This window comes from Trichosurus vulpecula, chromosome 5, assembly GCF_011100635.1.
Source record: "Trichosurus vulpecula isolate mTriVul1 chromosome 5, mTriVul1.pri, whole genome shotgun sequence".
Classification (NCBI taxonomy): Eukaryota; Metazoa; Chordata; class Mammalia; order Diprotodontia; family Phalangeridae; genus Trichosurus; species Trichosurus vulpecula.
In genome coordinates this window covers 158,054,880-158,077,857 of record NC_050577.1, presented here as the reverse complement: position 1 = coordinate 158,077,857, position 22,978 = coordinate 158,054,880, and the positions used below count along the sequence as shown (strand labels likewise).

Here is a 22,978-nt window from a genome sequence, read left to right as displayed (position 1 = left end):
GGGGTTGGCCCACTTAGCTATCAGTATGCTAAAACTGTACTGAGGTTAGCTGAAATATCCTCATATTGTTATTACTTTCAGTGAATAGTATTTAAAGAAATACAGATGTTCTGCCTATATTACCCAGTGTGGTACATGTAATAGGTGACATGGCTTGGATGAGTGGGGATAACTAGACCTATGGACTCAATTCTTCCTTCCAGACTTCATGCCTTATAAACCATCCATAGCTTCTGAGATTAAATGGTTCTCTTCTATAGGACCTACAACTCATTATCAAGATCTTACCTTGATGTAGATAGATCGAACTTCTCTTTTTTCTTTTTAACTGGACCGGTGCTTTCACTGGGACTCCTTCTACAAATGTAGATGAGCACTTTCTCTGCAACTAACCTTGGCAAACTGCCTGACTCCCATGCTAATATAATTTGCATCAGTAGAGAGACTTGAATCCTGTATGTCTTGACTTTAAGGCTAAACTCTCTTTCCAGTATTCCACAAAGCCTCTAGATATATCATATTTACCGCTAAACCATTCTGTCCTACCAGCTTGCTTTTTTTGTCTGTCTGTCTAGTTGCCTAGGCTTTAAGCTTTTGAGTTATCTTTGACTTTCCATTCTTCTTTACTCTCCAAATAGAATCATAGTTTTTCATCTCCATAGCATTTCTCAAAATCATACTTTTGTTCAATCATGTACGACTCTTTGTGACCCTATTTAGGCTTTTCTTGGCAAAGATGCTGTAATGGTTTGTCATTTCTTTCTTCAGTCCATTTTACAGATAAGGAGTTGGCAAATAGGGTTAAGTGACTTGCCCAGTGTCATACAGCTAGTAAGCATCTGAGGCCAAATTTGACCTCAGGAAGATAAGTCTTCCTGACTTCCAGGGCCAGCACTGTATCACTTAGATGACCCAAATTCTCATTATGGCCACCATACTTCAGGGTCTAACTTCTCACTTACTTGAACTATTGTCATACCTTCCTAACTAGTCACCTTGCTCCCATTCTCTTATCTCTCTAATCTTGGCAAGAATATTCTTCTTAAGTTGTAGTTTCCTGTGCAAAATCTTCAGCACTTGCCCTCTGTCTGTAGGATGAAACAATGATTTCTTAGCTTGATTTTTAAGGCTTTTCACAATCTGCCTCAAAGGCATAAAGACGTAGTGGAAAGAGCTGGCTTAGGAGCTAGAGGAGCTCGGCTTCTGGAAAAGTGAACACTTAAGAGTTTAAGTAAGCTCTGCCACACGCTAGATATTGACTTTAGACAAATACGTTGACCTCTATGGTTCTTAGTTTTCTAATATGTAAAATGAACAAGTTGGAATAGAAAATCTCAGAAGTTCCTTTTACCTCTAAATGGTGGGTGTGGGGGTATACATGTGTATACGTGAATGTATATATGCATATACATGCATATGTATACATATATACGCATATGTATGTATATATGCATATATATTCATGTATATTTAATATAAATTATAAACATATATATGTAATGTTATGTATAACATAACTATTATTGTAAATAAACAGATTTACATTTCATCTTTATTTCATATCATTCCCTTTATTTACTTTATATACCAACTATTTCTTGATTTTCATCTGCATTTTTCCCACCTCTCCATTCGTGCAGACAATTTGCAATATTTAGAAGGATCTATGTGATCTTGTTGAAGTGTTCTCTTTCTTAAAGGCTTATTTCAGGTATAATCTCTTGTAAAGGCTTCTCTGATGTCCCCAGTTGAAAGTTTTTTTTTATCTCCAAAAACTTGGTTAAGTTTCCTTAGGATGGATCTCTCCTTTCGCTTATCACATTTTAACTTGTCTCTGTTGTACTTATTTCTGTGCATGTTACAATCTTCGACTCCATTAAATTGCAAGTTCACTAAAGGGCAAAGTCTGTGTCATTTTTCATTTCTGTGATCCCTAGCTGAATTGCTTGTTACTTTGTAACAACAATGTTGTTAGCAGCTGCTTGTGGGGGTGTAAGACCAACAACACCAGCACCCAGGAGGGCTGCTAGCACGGGTTCTTTGATCTGCTTCTCTAAAGAAAGCAACTTTGAGGGGTTAGCAATCTCAGTTTAATTAAACATACATATGTCATTTACTTAGTTCAGGGGGAAAAGTCAGAACCCTGAACTTCAGAGCAAATACAAACAGAAATTACAAACACAGACAATATAAACGGATCAATGCTTCTGTCTAACCAAATCACAACCCATAGTTACCAGAGAAGCACCAACACCTGGATTTTCAAAGCTGGGGGGCTTTTTCAATGGCTTACCCAGAATCTGCTCCCCAACACTCTTTCGATGAATGTGCCCTCAAAGGTAATACACTAACTTCTGATCTTGTATACAAGTCTCATGGTCAAACTAACATGCCACTCAAACTCATGTGAACTAGGCCTCCTCTTGACGTAAGCAGATCATCAAAGACTTGGGATTCAATCGAAAGATTCCGTAGTGCTGAGAAGCACTCCAAAACAGATAACAAAATTTCACTTTGTTTGCCATTGCATTTGAAAGGAAAGACTCATCAAAGGTACTTGATTAACTCAGTATTCCAAAAGAGAAAACAGTAGAAAAGAAAAAAAAAGTCCCACCTTAATTACTATAACATGTATAGTAGACACTAAATGTTTATCGAATTGAAATAAATTTAATATAAGGAACAAGTGATAAACTAAGTTGATAAAATATTAAGAAATATTTAAATATTACAATAATGCAAATAAAACACTAAATAGCATACAGTTAAATTATGAAAAAATGATATCATTTGAAGATAATTATACCTAAGATATAAGAGGCATAAGAAGTAATTGGCTTGGTTTATCCATCCCTTCCTTGTTATCGGTTACTCTTCTTTAATCGAGCCCTGGCATACTTATATCTGAAATTCATAGGTCTCTCCGAAACCACAGTGGCATCTTTTTGTAGCATAGTAAGTACTTAAAATACTTGGTGATTGATTGATTGACTTGATCCAACTCTGTTATAGCTCTTTGTCAGAGGTGGCTAAATTGCAAGAGTCCAGGTTGGCTCCTGAACATTAGGTGTTTGTTCTTGAGCCATAGGTTGAAGGGCAGAAAGTGCCAAAAGGCCAGTGTAGAAGACTAGCCTGTACTCAACACTTTAGCATACAATGAATTTCTGCATATATCAAATAGGTAAATTTCATGATCATTTTAATTAGAGCCTACACTGACAAAATTATAAAAACAAAGGAGTCTGTCACCAGTACTTATCTCTTCCTTTTGGTGCCCCATACCTCAAAGGAACAGCTCTAATTATACAGACAATCATACAATATGATCACAGTAAATGTTCTGTTGGTACACGCTTCATAGTTTTGCTTTCTTAATGATGACCCAGTGCCTTTTATTTTTCCTGATCTTTCTATTTCATCAGAAATTTGTTCTGTTCCCTGATCTCTCTAGGCTTTTCTAGATGACTAATACAATTATTTTTTGTCATAGTGTTAATTGCAAACAATGGGTTGTTTCCCTTTTCCCCAATAACATAACATGTTTTAGATTTTAATATCTCCATTGTCTAAAAGTGGATATTTCATGGTCATTGGCCAATTGGTGAAGAAGATATTTAATGCCTTATTTTTCACAACATGTAGATGGGTACCTAATAATAATACTAATAAAACCATGGAGATGTATAATGTCTGCAAAACTTACAAAATTGGGGGGGGGGGACTATTGCATTGTCATTTTTTAAAAATTTAATTTTAGAAGATTAAGCTAATAAAGAAAATTGATTCATGAGGGAAAGGAAAAAGACCGGGAAAAATCAGCATTTAAGCCACGTCTGGGAAAACAAAGACAGTGGCACATAATCATAGTCAGATAGGAATCAAGGGAATTGCCAACAGCCCAGTAGTATTAGAAAGTTGGAGGTCCAGATGGAGCAGTGAATCAAAGCTGGACAGGCAGCTTGGGGAGTTCAAGTGAACCCATGTGTCAGTCATACGTAAGAAGACCTTGGAACTGCGGCAAAGTTTATCTCAAACAGGAAACCTCATATACCTTTTGAACCAATGACTACTTTCCAGGTTATATAGTTAGCTGCAAATTTGATGTTCCAAAGGCTGTCATAGTATGGCAATAAATCCCATCTGAAATAGTCTAATTCTTGTGAATTGCTAGAATCAGTATTTTAGAGTTGGAAAGAACTTCTCCAGCCTCCTCATTTTATAGATAAGAAAACCAAGGCCTATAGAACTTGATGTGATTTGTCCAAGATTACACAGTTAGCTTTTGATGTAGATCAGGGGAAGAGAATATATTTTTGAGACTGTGTGTGTGTGTGTATCTCATATGGGAGAATTTTAGGACTACTTCATGTAGTAAATAACATTGTTCTCCATTCATTTGGATAGGAATTCTAAATATCTATTGAGAGAAATTATTATTTTTCTTCTATATTAATAGCTAATTATTGAATCAGGACTAAGCTTTTTCTCTTTCCTTTCCTCATTTAGAAATCAACCCCATAGGTTATTCAGGCAGCCTTTGAAGTGCAGGGCTCATAATGAGATGAAATTTTGGGTGAAACTGACCCAACTGGAAAAATCAAATTTGTTCAAAAGGTAAAGGAATTTTAGTTTAGGTGAATTGATGGATTCTAGTCTATTGTGTTTTACTCAAACAGGTTTGGGTAAAAGTGGATTCCTCTTTTGTCTAGATTACCCAAGGCAGGGTGATATGGATGTAGGTAAATCTCTTTGACCAAGACTGAATTATCAGAGTCACATCTTCCACCCCTGCCAGACCCTCATTAGAATAACCCCACCTCTCACAATAGTCATTATCTCATTACTTATTAACCAATCAGAGTTGATTGCCACTCTCAGAAATACCCATTCTTCTAAGGACATACAAGTGTTGAGTGGGTTCCATGAGGGATGTTTGGCATTTGAGAGTGGCACTGACCCCTTTTTTTAATTATTACTACCATGTTTAATAAAATCATTGCCAGAAACTATCTCTCAAATTTTTTTATGTGTCACACTGTCAAATAATGATTTCTAATTAGATCAGTTTATTAATGGTAATTGCATTAATAGTAAATAGAAATGTTGCATTACCATTTCAATAATATTGCTTTAAAATATTAAAAACACCAATATATGATTTTGTGAATTATTTGTTGATGCCTTTTTAGTTCCCTGTAATACCTTTCTTATTTTGTTTGAAGTTTCTAGAAGTTTTTTCTTTCCTATATTTTGAAAAGGTGACACTAAAATACAAGGTTACTATCTTTGATGATAATATTGTCATTTCAGTGAAAGCTATAAATAAATTAAAGCCTTGTCACCAATTATGCAGATTCAATTCATGAAAATTTCATAGGTTGATTCATATTGTTTTCTAATGAGAACCACAGGGGAAAAGTCCAAGATGCATCACTTGGGAAGAACAATTTAAAGTGTTGATTCTTGCTATTGTACAGAGAAATATTTTTGTATATATTCATTTAATCTATTGTTCTGTATGTATTGGAAAGATAAAACCTTAAGAACAAATTTCATGTGATTTTTTTTCTTGCAGATTCCTCAAATTGTAGGGAACAAGGTGAAAGTTTAAAAATGTTTTCATAGGGAAATTAAGATTTCAAGGACAGGTTTTTACAGTGTACACACACACACACACAGACATATATAATGGCATAAGTATTTTGATGAACTTATGGTATCAGTTGATTCTAAGATCTTAAAGGAAATCTGTTTCTTTTTTGTCTTTGTATCCATGGATACCTATCATGTACCTGAATATGTCCCTATATTATCCCATGTACCCTTTCTGCTCCTTGTGAAGAAATTCTACATATATAAAGATTGTATATTTAATATAGGGACATAAGAAACAAAAGATATCAAGGGTAACAGATAGATAGAGCAAGAGAATTATTCCATATTACAAAGATTTTTTTTAAAAGGGGGAAAAAGTAATTAATAAAAAAAAACAGAAAACAATACAACACATTAGTCATGTCTAAGAACAAATGAAATATTCAATACCCATTGTCTTCCACCTTTGCTATGAAAAGAGAAGTGAGTTTTCTTAACTCTTCTCCAGGGGCAAGTTTGTTAATTTTATTTTATTTATTTATTTTTTTATTTTATTTTATTTTTTTGCTTTTTGGCAGGGCAAATTGGGGTTAAGTGACTTGCCCATGTCACAGTACATGTGTCAAGTGTCTGAGGCCGGATTTGAACTCAGGTCCTCCTGACTCCAGGGCCGGTGCTCTACTCACTGCACCACCTAGCTGCCCCCAAGTTTGTTAATTTTAATTAAAGAGTTTTCAATTTGTTTCTCCTTTGCTTCCATTTACATTGTCTTAGTCATTACTTATATTGTTTTTCTGGTTCATTTTTGTGACTTTTAGAAAGCATAATTTCAAATTGCTTTCCAGTTCAGAGCTCTATCAACAAGGTGTTCGTGTGCCTGTCCTCCAGAAGCCCCTCTAACCTTACTTCCCTTTTTTGTCCTCTTAGCTAACTGACTGGATGTAACTTCTGAGAGAAATGATTATTTTTCTCTTATATTAATAACCAATTATCAATTAAGATTTTCCCTTTCCTATTTCCTCATTCAGAAATCAGCCCTTTGTAGATTATTCAGTCAGCATCTGAAGGACATTGCTGATAGATGAGATTGCCCAAATCTTTGGGGTAAATGCTTTTTTTACCTTGGTTAGGACTCCACCCAAGTAGAAACCCTTAGAATCTAATCTAGATAGGATTTTTAACCCACTGTCATTCATTATTCGTTGATTGGGTAAAGGATAGATCTTCTTATATAGATTCATACTCCCAACTCCAAGAAGTAGTAGTCTCCCTGAATCTTTCTTTGTCCACAAATGACATGATCAGAATCAAGTACCCAACCCCTCATTAGGACATGCTCACCTTCATTATAATATCCATTATCTCATTACTTGTTAACTATTCAGAGTTGATTGCTGCCTGTTGGAAACACCCACTCTTCCAAAGGAGGCCTCCTTTAGGGGCCTTTGGTTTATGAGAGAAAGCCAAATGACCACCCTTTCATTAATTATTTGCTAGCCACAATTAATAAAATGATTAGTTACACAGAAGTTATGTCTCTTGGACTTTTCATCTGACACACATCAACCAGTCAATAAACATTTATTAAACATATACTAGATGCCAGAGGTATTTTGATTTGAATTTCTGTTATCATCAATAAGAATAGTGTTCCATTTGGTTGTTAATGATTTGTCTGGTATGTGTGTATATTTGCATGTGTGTGCATGTGCGCATGTGTGTTTTCATTGTATGTGACTATCCATTAAGGAATGACTATTGATGCCTTGTTCTTGAAATCAAGGTGGTTCTTTGTAATACCTGTTTACTTTTCTAGATATTTAATAAATACCTCTTGTATAATCCATACTAGAATTGTGTCAGGTTTGTTGGCTAGAAGTGTGCAGATTTGATTCTCTTCCTTTATTTATTTTTGCTGTTCTACAGTCCTGTGGTACCTCTCCCATTCTCCATATTTAGCAGTCCTGTCTGCCCATTATTTCAATGCCTGAGTTCATATGGACTCTCTCAACTTAAGAAATTTATTAATAGCCTAGAATCACAAATGCCCTTTTGTGCTAGAAAGGAGTTTACAGTTGATTTAGGCTAGCCTAATTTGATAGATAAGTAAACAGAGGGAATGTGGTTTGTTCAAGATGACATAGTTATTAAGCTGGAGAACCCACTGCCTCTCTATTCCAGCACTTTTTCAATTTTGGCAGATTGCTTTTAATTTTGGTTTTCCAATAAAAGTAAGTACAGAATAAGCTTGACTTTAGAGAAGGTAATATGAAAATTTGCCTACCTGTGCTTTTTGGTAGAAATGGCAAAGAATGGCTGGGGAACATTGAGCATAGTATCAGACATTTCTGATATGTTGGTTGTTTCACTGAAACATTTTTCTTTCTTTTAGTTATTTGTTGTAGTGAATTTCTTTTTGGGAGGAGGAGTGGATGTACATTGGGCAATATAGGTAATATAAAAACAAAAATATCAAAAACTTAGTTTTTAAAAATCTAATCTTGAAACTCCAAAAATGAATGTCGTCCTCCTCCACCACCAAAAAAAGGAAAGCAAATAAAATCCCTCTTTTTAAAAGGCCTTGAAACAGAGACATGCAGCATAAAGGAATGAAGCAATTTATAGAATTAAAAAATCATTTCAAAATGTTTTCATATTTTAAATGTTGTAACTATTTCTCTAAAAGCCACTTGAAGGAAAAGAGAAACTCTCAAAGTGCTGAGCAGAGAAAGGCCAGGGAGAATAAAATAATAAAGTTTTCTATCTGTGGGAAATAACATGGATGAAATCTGCTATTGAAAATCCAGAATTTCATTTTCGAAGATTTGGCAGAACGAATGAGACTTACTAATAATGCTGTGACAAAAATAGCACCTTGCATAACAATCACCTCCATATATTAAGGATAAATCTGTCTGTTTTTCCTCCTCAATTATGCTATGTAGTCCTTAAGACTGAAGAATGATCTTATTTTCAAAAGTGAAACCAATTCAGGAAACTGAACCTAAGTAATTGAGGAACTTTTCTTTAAAAGGCCTGGTATAGAATCTCCTACAATATTATTGCCCTTGGGGGTCTCTTTATAAATTTCTTATTAATAATTCATTAATGCAATTATGCCTATTCTTAGATCTTCTGAGTGTTTGTGGTTTACTCACTTGAAAAAGCCAGCTTTCCTTGGGTTGTCTATCTCATTCCTTCTACTCCCTCCCTTCACTTTTTCTGCATCTCCATGGTGGTTGCAAATAACCTTATAGTGGCACATTGGACATTAGAAGTGGGTTTTAAAGCATAAGACAGACATCATGCAGTGGAAAGAAAGTGGGCTCCAGAGTCAAAGATGTGGGTTCAACACCCTTTGATGACCACGGACAAGTCACTTTACCTTCTTTAATCTGTTTCCTCATATGTAAAACAAGGAAATAAGGGGCATCTCTCTCTCTCTCTTTTTTCCCCCCAGATGGCCTTTGGGGATCTGTCTACCTCTAGGTCTTTGTATGTATAGAAATGTATTCATGGGAGGTTAAGTAGTTTAGTGGGTATGGAGTGTTGCACTTAAGAGTCAGGAAGACTTGAGTGTGAATACTGCCTCTGATACTAGCTTTGTGGCCCAAGAATGTCTTTTAATTTATTTTGTGGTTATTTTTTTCTATTGTTATGGTTATTGTGAATATTCTTTTCCTTGCTTTGCTTACTTAACTTTGCATGAGTTCAAATAAGTCATACTGCTCTGTATTCTTCATGTTCATTGTTTCTTAAAACAGTAATATTCTATTATGTTTATGTATCACAATTTCTTTAGCTATGCCACAATCTGTGGGTATCTTAGACACACACACACACACACACACACACACACACACACACACACACACAGGCATATATGGAGCCTTTATTTTTGTCGCATATCCACTGTTAACAGCATATCAGATGATCAGCACGTTTGTGAGAAGATTAATTTTTTAACTGACCATTGGTCATTTCCCGCATTGGTCCCCAAGGACTTTCCTTGTGGCTACCAGAAGCCTATTCCTGATGGCTTCTGGGGACCAAAGAACTTGTGTCCATTATTAACAGCACCTTCAAAATCTGAAACATGGTAGACAGGTCTTCTCCCCAGATCCTCTTCCAGTCCCATCTACTCTCTTCTCTGTCTCTCTGTCATGTTTTCAGTGACTTCTTACTTTTTCTTATACTACAAGATAGTAGTATATATTTTCTCTTTCTAAGAGGCCTACTGAACAGAAAATTCCCTTTATCTTGATGGACTCTTAGATCACGCTACCCAGAAAGGTATCTCCATGGCCATTATTTCATTGAGAATGTCTGCCTCAATCATTACCTCTTCAGGAACTCTTGATTCTCCATCATTAATGCCCATCTGTTGCCATCTCTTCTGCTGGAAAAGTCCGCTCTTGAGTCTCTGGTTTCTGACCTAAGAGATAGGGGAAAAAAGGTGAGGGTAAAAGGTAGATAGGAACTTGGGATTCAAAAATTCTCTTCATGTGCCATGTGGACCCAAGCATTTACATTTTTCATTTTCCCACAAAATTTCAATCAATATCTTCTGGCCAGGGTCTAGGTAAAATGCTAGTATAGAAAACTTTCCATACCCAAACCTGCAATTCGCTGAAGATCTTTGGAAGAAAAGCAGGGAAGAGGTTGGTTCTTTTTTATAGGCCAGCCAATTAGTTCATTTATATCAATGAAACCTGTTTTCCAGGAGGGACATGGCCATACCTGTAGAGGTTGGTGCAGTAAAGAGTCTAAATGGCTTACTACCATACAAACTTATTATATTGGTCAGCTCCCTGGCATCTGAGAGGTCAAGTACTATTTTTTTTTGTTTTAGATAGAATTTAATGGGATTTTTCTATTTAACTTCTCCCTTATCTTCTTTCTGATATCCTGAAATGTACTCCTGTGCCTCTTATATCACTTCTACCTCTAATAATGAAGACTCTAACAAAGAAATGTTATATTGAAAGCATTCTTTTTGTCAATAAAGATACTGTCTGTCCCACTAAGTTGATTTTTAATTTGAGATGGCATGTACTGCCATGTCATAGTTCATTTTTTGATGTTTAATGTAAGTTTTCATCTTCTAATGTGTTAGGCTAGGAACAAAACAATATTACTTTTCTTTAAGATTATGAAAATTCAGTGAAATATTAAGACACTGCTTTGCCTGGAAATTTTTTAAAAGAGGAGATAATTATTACAATCTTCTGGAAAAAATCTCATTGTTATGTTTTTCTATTTCTTTCTCATTAAATGAATACCACTGTATTTTAGCAGGAGGTAAAAGAAAGATATGAAAAGTGACTCAAAATTCCAATCAGCATTTTAAGTTACTGTTTATATAAGTTGTTTTGTATAAACAATTATTTTCTACTAGTGACTCATGAGATTAGCAGGTTGGAGTGGGCCTATTTTGCATAGACACTATGTGTTAAGTTTTATGTAAATACAGTATTCCATTCAGTGTCATGGTGAGAAAAAGTATTATGCTTATTACCCGTAGAAATAAAGCACACTGTCACAAGGCCTCTGTTGGGGAATCTACTTAAATTGAGGAATTGTAGGGTTGAGAATGAGCTCACTTTAACTTCTCATATTTGTAGCTTTCATTTTAATCAATTGTTTGGCGGGTTAGGTGCTAAATTCTGTATGGAGAGCTAATAGAGTTGTATATATTCTCAATATTTGATTCACCAGGTAAAAAACTCTGGTTATTCCATCTAAATTATCACTCTGATCAGGAGAATTGACTTCTAATCTCAGCAATGCCTCTCACTACCTGTATTGATATGGGGCATTTTAAGCTTTTTTTCCATGTCTCAATTTCCTCACCTGGCAGGTTGAGATAATGATAACTATCTACCTGTAAGGACAAGTGTGTTTTGAGGACAAAAATGAGAATGAAACCTGGGAAATATATTTTTTGAAAGCTAGAAATATAATACAAATGCGACTATTTTGCATTTTCCAATTTTATGTATGTTCTTTTAAATTCAGCATCGGAATGTTATAACTACAAATGTCTCCAAAACACCTTTGTGGAGTGTGGGGAGTAAAGGTGGTTTCTTTGGGTAACTTCCAATGAGGAAACTTCCATTGTTGATGCAGATTTGCAAATGTTAATTACATGGGCATCAGGCAGTTAAGTAACTTGCAAGGGTCCTGTAGCCAACTGTGCCAGAGAAGGGGCTTGAACCATGGTGATTACGAGGGCAAACTATTATTCTCTTTATCATGATGCCTTTCTAGATCCTGAGATGCAAAAATAGCAATAGTACGTAGCTCAGTGCATAGCACATACTAGGTGCTTAATAGATGTTTAATGACAGACCGTAAAATTCTTGAGGTCATTATTAATATTTTGTAGGAAAGAGTCCAGTTAGAAAGTAGAATGCATCTTCATTAGAGGTCTTAGGGTTGTTCTCCCTGGGGACTATCAAGCCTAGTATGTTTCTGAAGTGGTTTGATATAGACTGATCTATAGCAAGAGGACAGACTCTGGAAGTCACTTCTAGCAGTATATATGGTGACAGATTTCTGACTTAGAAATGAATCAGAATCTCAGGAGCTCACTCAGAAATACTGCTGCGGCAGAACAGGAGAAGGAGACATTAACAAAGGGAAATAGTCTATTATCTGATCCTCTCTCTGTATTACCGCTTTGCCAGTGGCTTTTTTTGTATTCAGAATTGTTTGGACTATGGTAGAATTGGAGGAAGGATAAATGATTATTTATTGTTTCTCCATATATCACTAGAATAGTTTGGCAGACCCCGCTGACAGAGTGACCGATAGTTGTCTCTGTCTGTTCTGTCTATTATCTTCACAAATAGGAAAGGACCTGATAGCTCGTAAATATTGTAGCCATTGGTAAGCTGCTTCTTCCATATAATGAAGATGAATGTCTTAAAAGATTCAAGGCATTATTTGCTACAATGTAGTCTAACTACAACGCATGTACTTTCTTTATCTCTTCCCCCCTTTCTTTTGTATCTATTATATCCAGAGAGGCTGAAGAGCCCACTACAAAAGTGGAGGCTTATGATAATTTTCTAATGCAAGTAAATCTGTAATATTAGATATCAGAATTACTAGGTGGCATTTTTATCATTTAAACAACTGTTCTCTGTTAATAGAGCATAAAAAAAAAGGTCACATAAAATGATATTGCTTTAAAAATTCCTGTTGTGGACAACTAAGAAAAAAGAATTTCAGGTCATCTGAGGGTTAGAGATATTATATAGCCGGCTCATTCAGCCTATGATTAATTATTTTTCATTTGTTTTTAATAGGATCTATTATGATCTCTTCCTGTTTTAATTGAAATTGCATTTTCTGGTCGAAATATATACTCAAATCTCAACCTTTAAATAGCACCAAAAAATAAAAGACCAACAGAAGGCCACGTAAGAACATTGCCTTGGGAATAATAATAATAATAATGATAATAATGGGGTAATACTTATAAATTCTTCACTTTTACTAACCCTTAACTTTACTCCAAAAATCACTCCCACGGTGCTTAGCATGTATTAGATACATGAATATAATGTGTATTGTAGAGAGAGAGAAAGAGACTGTGAGGACAGAGAAGATGCCTATAACTTAAAATTACTTGTATTTCTGTCATTTGAAATTATTCAATCCACAGATTTTTATTTGGTGTCTCTTGTATGATTGGCACTGTGGATTCATACATAATGAATGAAACAATCTGCTATCACATAAAGTTTATATCCTAACAATCAAGAAACATTTATTAAGCAACTCCTATGTACTAGACTCACTACAGGTAATTCAGCAGTGTACTGAATTAAATTCAAACCTGACTTTCTGAGCTGATTGTTAAATTTTCAAGTGTGAACATTTGTGCATTGGAAATTGTGGTCCACAACACTCTGGGCGTGGCCCAAACCAGATTAAAATGGGATTGGGGAATCTTTAACAAAAGAAATAAAAGTACAATAAAACATAAACAATAATATATTTTAAAACCAAGTCAATGTACAGTTCATGGAGATCCTTATATACAGATTGTTGTTCAGTTGTTCTTAGTCATATCTGACTGTGACCTCATTTGGGGTTTTCTTGGCAAAGATACTAGAGTGGTTTGCCATTTCCTTCTCCAGCTCATTTTACAGATGAGGAAACTGAGGTAAACAGGGTTAAGTGACTTGCCTAGGGTCACACAACTAGTATCTGAGGCCAGATTTGTACTCAGGAAGATGAGTCTTCCTGACTTTAGGCCCCATACTCTATCCACTGCACCGCCTAGCTGCCCTGTATACAGATTAATGACACCCATTTCTATTTGAATTTTGCCTCTGGTCTAGACTTAAGAAAGTGAGGGAGAAAATGTTAATAATTCAGATTAAACTTAAAGGTGTGTTGTATATATAGGGTTTGGGTTTTTTTTTTTTTGAGAGCCAATTGTTAAACATTTAGCAGCACACCCCTGTATACAAGGATAAAAGTAAGACATTTCTTGCCCTCGAGATACTTATATTTAACTGAGAGTAGATTAAATTTGTTCACAGATAAGTAAATATTGTATATATCTAATAAATACACAGTGATTACAAAGTAGGGGAATTAGGAAGGGTTTCTTAAAGGAAGCAACATTGGAGTTGATCCTTGAAGGGATCTAACAATTACAAGACATGGAGATGAGGATACTGTTCTTTGCAGGAAGCAGCTAGGTGACTCAGTGGATAGAGCACTGGGCCTGAAGTCAAGAGGACTGAGGTCAAATGGCCCCTCTGGGTGACCCTGGACAAGTCATTAACATCTCTGTTTGCCTTAATCCACTGGAGAAGGAAATGGCAAACCATTCCAGTATCTTTGCCAAAAAAACCTCATGGACGTGATCCATGGGGTCATGAAGAGTCAGATTGAACTGAATAACCACCACCATTCTTTGTATGGTTCAATTAAAAATTACTGATTAAGGGCTGATTTTTACTGTTAGTTCAGAATAAAAATGACAGAAGATGCAAAGGTCAATGGAGAAATAGAAGAGGTGGGAATAGGGTGTAGCATATTGCCAGCAGGTGTTCAAGAAATGTTTAAACTACGTTATGGAGGATGTGTATCACCAGAAAAGGTGATGGGATGGCCATGCAGGGAGAATGAGATGTTAAAAGAACAAAAACAAGGCATCCCATAGGCTGAACAGGATCTCTGGGAAGTATTTTGAGGTAAAAATGTCCAAGACGCACGATAAAAAAGGTTCAGAGGTGTTATAATCCATATCTGACATTCCCCCCTCCTTCCCCTTTCTGTACAGAGCATACCTGATAGAGGAGATCTCTAACTTTTAGACCTAGAGCATTGCCTTGGGTGTTGTGAGGGGTGGACTATGAAGCTCTAGCCTCAGAGACCAGGTCTGATCCTGGGAAGTGACCCCAGAGGAGAGCAGATTTCTCCTTGGCTCTTTCTTGTCCAAACTGCCATTACTCCCAGGGGAGCTTCTAATACATTCATAATAATAAGTAAATGTCTAGCTTTTCCAAAAGTTAGGTAGTGGGGTCCTCAGTTCTACTATGAGCATACAAGGCAACAATATGGGTTCTGGTTATAGGACAGACTTTATTTGACCACACAGAAACTGGTGAAAATTCAAAGAATTTATAGGAGCCTATGAACAGATAGAAAGACATATAAAGCACTCAAATGGTCCATTAGCACCCCCAGAAGGCAATCAAATCTCTGATTGCTATCTGGATAATACTTGGGCATTTCAATTACTCCTCCTTTCCCGTAGAATGTTATGTAGTCCTCTCAAGACTTCTTTTTCTTATGGTTTACGCTTATCCCCAGAAGGGAAATATACTTTAAGGATTTCTAAACAGGCAATTTCTTCCCCATGAGACCTGTACTGTCTAAATCATTGACTTGGCTTTGCAAGTTGGATATCGTTCAGGATCTGTGTGAATGATTCTCTCCTTTCTTAAAAGAGCACATTGCAATGAGAAATCCTCTTCTGTTTTGAGAATGTCTGGTAGTTGAACTTGCAAATTTTAGCCAAGTTCGCATTCATCTGTCTATTTCTATCCTATGTTCCTGCAGCAGATCTCTCAAAGTCTTGGACACTGTAAATCTCTTGGTCTGGAAAAGTCTACTGTCAGGAAATCTAGCCTCTGAACTGTACTCAGAAGGCATGGGAAAACTCCCACAGGCTCCTACCTATTTTTATTCCCTCCATGAGTATCAGGATTGCTCTCCCCATGCTGGTCTATCTTCTGAAGGTGAAAAAGGGGTGTGTGTGTGTGTGTGTGTGGAGAGAGAGAGAGAGAGAGAGAGAGAGAGAGAGAGAGACAGACAGATGGATCTCATCATGTCATGATTTTTGTTCAGGGCCTATGATTTTATCATTGTAGACTACTCCTGGTGAAGACTAGAGATCTATAATGTTTGGTCTAGCGACTAGCCTGGGGCACTAAGAGGTTACATGAATTGCCAATGGTTATACAGCTAGTTTGTGTCACAGTCAGTCAAGTCTTCCTGACTTCAAGACTCTCCTATCCACTATGCCATGATACCTCAATAGGGAAAAGGACATGGAAAAAAAAAAGAGTTGTTTTATTTTTCCTTCAAGAAGTAAGTGATACAGAACAGAGAAAAGAAATGAAGCATTTGGAATAGAACCCCCTCCAAGACTTCTCAACTCCCAGTCACTTTGGTTAGTTGAATCCCCAAAGAGCAGCTGACTACTTCTCCTCTTAGGGTTCCAAAGGTAACCCTTAGGGGTTGGAGATGGTTTCAAATAGTATTGTTCATATGCACCTATCCAGTGTATTACTTGCTATCAATCAGCCAAAGTTAATTAGTTTTTAAACAGAAGCAAATCTTGAGGTGGAATAATAAACACAGTTAGTTAAGATTTTCTCTCTGCCTTCCCTTCTCTCCCTCCCCCTCCTACAGCTCTACCCAAGAATTCTGGGACACACTCTACCAGAAGTACATATAGAGGGTTACCTAATCTGGAGGGCTGGAATCAGTGAAGTAGTCCTGGTCAATAGCTATCTAAGTACTAAGAACAGGGGGGGCTGATAAGGTTTCTGGTTGTTTAAGGACAACTGTGAGTCCTTCCTCTGTTTTCTTTCTGGACTTATTTTTTAGGCATTACAGCAGTATTCTAGGGGTAAACCATGGCAGGAATGGACTGGCAAAAGGAAGAGGAAAGAATTATGTCAGTGTTTGGAAGATGAAAGGTTTTTTTTAATTTTTATTTTTTTATGATCCAAAATAACTCAAAAAGTTGAGTATCTATTTTAATACGTTAAGGAAAAAAAGTAAAGTGTCAGGAAAGGATTGGACATATTGGAAAAAGGGATATTAGTTTTAGGTAGTTTTAGTATCAGGCTATGTGGGCATAGGGCAAGGGATCTAATTATTGGGTTGAAAGGTTCTCCATTAGATTGTGAGCTTCTTGAGGGGAGGGACTGTCTTTTGCCTCTTTTTAGGTGTACCTCCAGTACTTGGGACAGTGTCTAACACATTGTATGTACTTAATATAATGGCTGTTGGCTGACAAATCTCCCTTGTTGAAGATAGACAGTATTTGCCTCTTTGCCTACCCGTGTTCATAGAAACTATTTTCTCATTCCCTTCCCAATACTTGTTAGGTAGAAGATGTAGTACCATTTTAGAATTTATCTGTCATTGAGATAAACTGGGGGAGAGAGGGGAAAAGAAATAAAAAAATATAGTAGTAAAAAGAATAAGAGAAAAATAAAATGACCTCAAAGATAATATAGTTCAATCTTCTTATTTTGTAGTTGAATAAAATGAACCCTAGAGGAGTTAAACGGCTTTTCCAGGGTTACAAAAGCAAACCTAGTTTCCATGTTTGCAAATCTAGCACTCTCTTTACTATCCCATCTTACATTTCAGGTCAAAGGGCAGCGAGAGAGTATTTGCTTTAATACCTTTTTAGTACAAATATGGGAAAGTATTAGTGTAGGACTGAGGAGATCACTTTAGCAACACTGTCAAGGAAGGACTGGATAATAGGGAGACTAAAGACAAGGAGATTAGATAGGAGGTGGTCTTTGTTTGTTTAACAGTAGTCTATTTATATATTGCCTAAATCACTGGAAGAGATTTTTAAAAGAAGACTTAATCCATTTACAGTAGCCCCTTGATCCTGGCAAGTGGGGTTCCTGGGACCAATTGCATTCTATTAATGTCACTTTTTCTCCATTTTGTTGAAGTTTCATTCTCCCTTCCACTTCAATAAGTCAGTAAACATTTATTAAGCACCTACCATGTGCCAGACACTATGCTAATTTCTGGGGAAAGAAAAAGAGACAAAAAACAATCCTTGCTCTCAAGGGGGGAAGCAATAACAAATAAATATGTGCAAACTATATACAGGAAAAATAACAAATAATTAGAAAGGGAAGGCACTAAAATTAATAGGGGTTGAGAAAGCCTTCCTCTAGAAGAAGGTGGTTTGTTGGGGCTTTAAAAAAACTCAGGAAAGTCAGTGGGCAGAGATAAGGAGGGGAGAGCCTTCTAGGCATAAGGGACAGCTAGAGAAAATGTCCCATTGCTGAGAGACTGAGTATCCTCTTAGTTCAACAGCAAGTACTGCAATGTCAATGGATTGAAGACTATGTGGTGGAGAGTAAGGTGTAAGAAGAATGGAAAGGTGTATAATCTAACTGGGGAGGCAGTTAGATTATAAAAGGCTTTGAATGCCAAACAAAGGATTTTGTATTTAATCCTAGAGGCAATAGGGAGTCACTGGTGTTTCTTGAGTAGGGAAATGACATGATTAGGCCTGTACTTTAAGAAAATCACTTTGGTAACTGAATGGAAGATGGGTAGGGTTGGAGAGAGACTTAAGGGAAGCAGACCAAACAGTAAGCTGTTGTGACAGAACAGGCTTGTGGTGATGAGATCCTGCACTAGAGTGGTAGCAGTGCCAGAGAAGAGAAGGGTTAGGAGGCATGATTTGGATGAAGACCCAGCAAAGGAGTCTGAGAAGGAGCAGTATGAAAGGTGGCAGAAGGAGATTGTGGCGTCCCAAAAACCTTGAGAGAAAAGAACATCAAGAAGAGGGGGATCAACTGTCAAAAGCTACAGAGAGGTCAAGGAGGATAAGGACCGAGAAAAGACCGTTGGTTTTGACAATTAGATCATTTGATCATTTTGATCAATTTGATCATTAGTGACTTTGGAGAGAGAAGTTTTGGTGGAATGATGATGTTGGCAGCTGGATTATAAGAGGTTAATTAGAGAGTGAGAGTAGAAAAAAAAGGTGCCTTCTACAATAGGGGGCACCTATTGTCGATGATCTTTAAAAGAATTTAGCTGCAAAAGGCAGATGGGATGCAGGAAGATGGTGGTGATGGAAGAAAAAAAGTGAGGGTATTTTTGAGGATGAGGGAAACCTCGGCATGTTTATGGGTAGTAAGGAAGGAGATGTAGACAGAGACTTAAAGTAATTGATGGAGTTGGATGACTGGAGTTCTGTTGTAGAAGATGGAGTGGAATGGGATCATTAAGGCCATCTCTTCGTGTGAAAACATGGTGAAGGGAGAATTGTGGCAGAAGGCACATGAGTGATGTGAGATGAAGGAGAGCAAAGGAGAGAGAGCTCATGATTAATAACTGCTTTTTTAAAATGTAAAATGTGAGGCAGAGTTCTCAGTAGGGAATAGAGCCATGGGAGGTTTGAAGATATCCAATTCGGTTACCATCATCTTCATGAAACTGTCTCTGACTTCTGTCTAGGTTAAAAATGTCTCCTTTCTAGGGTTGTCTGGACCTCTCCATTGACCTTGTGTCACTTGGCCTTGAATCCTAGTTGTTTGGTATTTGTTCGCTTGCCTTCCCCTCTCCTTTATCCATTGCCTGTGGACATGCTCTAGAAGACTATGAATTCCTCATAATCAGAGCCTGTATCATCCTCTCTCCCTCTCCCCCTCCCTCCCCCTCTCCCCCTTCCTCCCTTCCCTCTCCCTCTCCCCCTCCCGCCCTCCCTCTCTCTCTCCCCCCGCTACATAACAGGATGGGGCCACTAGAACTAGACTCCAAGTTACTGACTTCATCACAATCCATCTCCATGACTTTTGGTCCTTTGACAGCATGCCACCTCTGGTGCACCTCTTCCACCTGTCTCTTCTAGTTCTCACCAGGCATGCCTTGCCCTACCACTTTTTCCTATTTTTGAACATGGAGCAAATTCAGTGGAGTAGGTAAAATAGGCAGGAAAGGGTAGAAAACACCCCATCCTGGTAACATCAATCTACCTTGTGTGTTTTTGAGAGATTGGCACATGTGCTTCTCATTAGTTGGAGATCCTATCTGTTGGCCTATTAACATTAATAGTCTTGTTTTCAGTGTTTAATTGGTATAATAAATAGTATGTGGTTTGGATTGATATTGTGACACATTCTGTTGTACAGCATGAGCTTTGGTTTATAAATTCCCTTCCTGACCATTACTGCTCAGCTGAATTTGCCCCAGGTGTAAGAATTTCTGGTCACAGATCTGATCTTTGCATTCCCAGGTCATAGCATAATGCCTTGAGAATAATGGATGACACAGTAAAAGTAAAATTAAATAGTATCAATAGGGTAATAACTTCATAAATATTAATTAAATGAACTATATTGTCAAAATAGCACTGGTCTTTTTTTCCTCGCTTCCTCCATTGGGCTCCTATTGCTAATACTTTTTCTTTGGACCTGAGTTCTTCACAGTAAACTGCTATGGAGTTAAAACATTTATTAAGTACTTACTATGTTCCTGACACTGTGTTAAGCACTGAGGATACAAAAAAGGTAAATACAGTCCTTGTTCCAAAGATCTCTAATTCTAATGGGGAAAATAGTTTCCAAATAGATGGAAACAACCATGTATTTACAAGATATAAATAGGATGAATTGGAGCAAATCCCAGAGAGAAGACCCTAATATTAAAGGAGACTGGGAAAGAATTCTTACATAAGGTAGCATTTTAACTGAGATTTAAGAGATTCTAGGGAATCAAGGAAGGAGAGAATTCTAGGCATGAAGACCTCATATGTATATGCTGAGTTGAAAGCTGGAGTGTTTTGTGCAAGGGGTAGCTAGCAAATCAGTTTCACTGGGTCACAAAATATGGTAGAAGGGAATAACGTATAAGAAGCCTGGGAAGGGGGAGTTGGGTTGGAGCCAAGATGGCAGCTTGAAAACAGGGACTCACTTGAGCTCTCCCCCAAATCCCTCCAAACACCTGTAAAAAGTTACTCTAAACAAATTCTAGAGCTATATAACCCATGAAACAACAGAGGGAAACATGTTTCTAGCCCAAGATAGCCTGGATGGTCACTGGAAAGGGTCTATCACACCGTACTGAGAGTGGAGCACAGCCTAATGTGGACTGCACCAGGTCAGACCAGGCCAGAGTAGAACAGGTGGATCAGGCCTCAGGGCCCTGAATCACTGAGCTGTGGCAGTTACCAGACTTTTCAACCCACAAGTGACAAAGACAACTGAGCAGGTCAGTGGGAAAACTGCTGGATCTGGGTGAGGGAAGTGCAAAATCAGGCCAGAGCCCCATGGCAACCAAAGTGGCTGCAGCAGCTGCTTCTGACCCCAGGCCCACAGACAGTGGGGGGAATCAACCAGCTGATCAGAGTGGGAGTGCAGGATCTCTTGCTGGTGCTGAGGCAAGGTCCTCTTGCTTTGCCTTGCTTGGATCTGGGTCACAGTCCTGGTTGGCAGTTCTTGGGGAAGGAGGAGCACTGGTGTGGCAGATCTTTGTGGTGGCTGTGGAGAGGGAATCCTCCTGGTGGTTCCATGGCAGAAAGGAGTGCCTGCACTCAGGGAAGAGAACAAATGCCAGGAGAGGAGCTTCATACCACCTCAGAATAGAAGTAGCTCTGAAAACAGCTGTACAAAACCCCTGAAGCTTGGGACAAAGCACTTTCCACCCTGATAGCAGTTATACCCTGACAGAAAGCTCAAAAGTCAAGTAATTGGCTGGGAATATGAGCAGGCAGCATAAAAGGACTCAGACTATAGAATATTTCTTTGGTAACAAAGAAGATCAAAACATACAGCCAGAAAAAGTCAACAGAGCCAAAGATCCTATATCAAAAGCCTCCAAGAAAAATATGAATTGGTCTCAGGCCATGGAAGCGCTCAAAAAAGATTTGGAAAATCAATTAAGAGAAGTAGAGGAAAAATTGGGAAGAGAAATGAGAGTGATACAAGAAAACTATGAGAAAGAAGTCAACTACTTGCTAAAGGAGACCCCAAAAAATACTGAAGAAAATAACACCTTAAAAAATAGACTAACCCAAAAGGCAAAAGAGCTCCAAAAAAGCCAACAAGGAGAAGAATGCCTTGAAAGGCAGAATTAACCAAATGGAAAAGGAGGTCCAAAAGACTGCTGAAGAAAATACTGCCTTAAAAATCAGAATGGAGCAAGTGGAAGCTAGTGACTTTATGAGAAATCAAGAAATTATAAAACAGAACCAAAAGAATGAAAAAAATGGAAGACAATGTGAAATATCTCATTGGAAAAATCACTGCCCAGGAGAATAGATCCAGGAGAGAGAATTTAAAAATTATTGGATTACCTGAAAGCCATGACCAAAAAAGAGCCTAGACATTATCTTTCATGAAACTATTGTGGATAACTTCCCTGATATTCTAGAACCAGAGGGTAAAATAGAAATTGAAAGAATCCACCACTCGCCTCTTGAAAAAGATCCCCAAAAGAAAACCCCCAGGAATATTATAACCAAATTTCAGAGTTCCCAGGTCAATGAGAAAATATTGCAAGCAACCATAAAGAAACAATTCTAGTATTGTGGAAACACAGTCAGGATAACACAAGATCTAGCAGTTTCTTCATTAAGGGATCAGAGGGCTTGGAATATGATATTCCAGAGGTCAAAGGAGCTAGGATTAAGACCAAAAATCACCTACTCAGCAAAACTGAGTATAATGCTCCAGGGCAAAATATAAACATTCAATAAAATAGAGGACTTTCAAGCATTCTCGATGAAAAGACCAGAGCTGAATAGAAAATTTGACTTTCAAATACAAGGATCAAGAGAAACATGAAAAGATAAACAGGAAAGAGAAATCATAAGGGACTTACAAAGTTGAACCATTTTGTTTACATTCCTACATGGAAAGATAATATTTATAACTCATGAGACCTTTCCCAGTATTAGGGTAGTTGAAGGGAATATATGTGTGTGTGTGTGTGTGTATTTATACATGTGTGTGTCTTTCTGTGTGTGCCTAGACAGTGGGCACAGGGCAAGTTGGATATGAAAGGACCATATATAAAAATATAAAATTAACAGGTGAGAGAGGAATATATTGGAAGAAGGAGAAAGGCAGAGTAAATT

The 22,978-nt window shown here is 37.3% G+C and overlaps 1 protein-coding gene across 3 annotated transcripts in view; it reads left to right on the top strand.

The window, feature by feature from the left end:
- The window catches only part of CACNA2D1 (calcium voltage-gated channel auxiliary subunit alpha2delta 1), a 676,615-nt gene that overhangs the window by 125,833 nt on the left and 527,804 nt on the right, over positions 1-22,978 (top strand). The gene's annotated exons all lie outside the window — the stretch shown is intronic.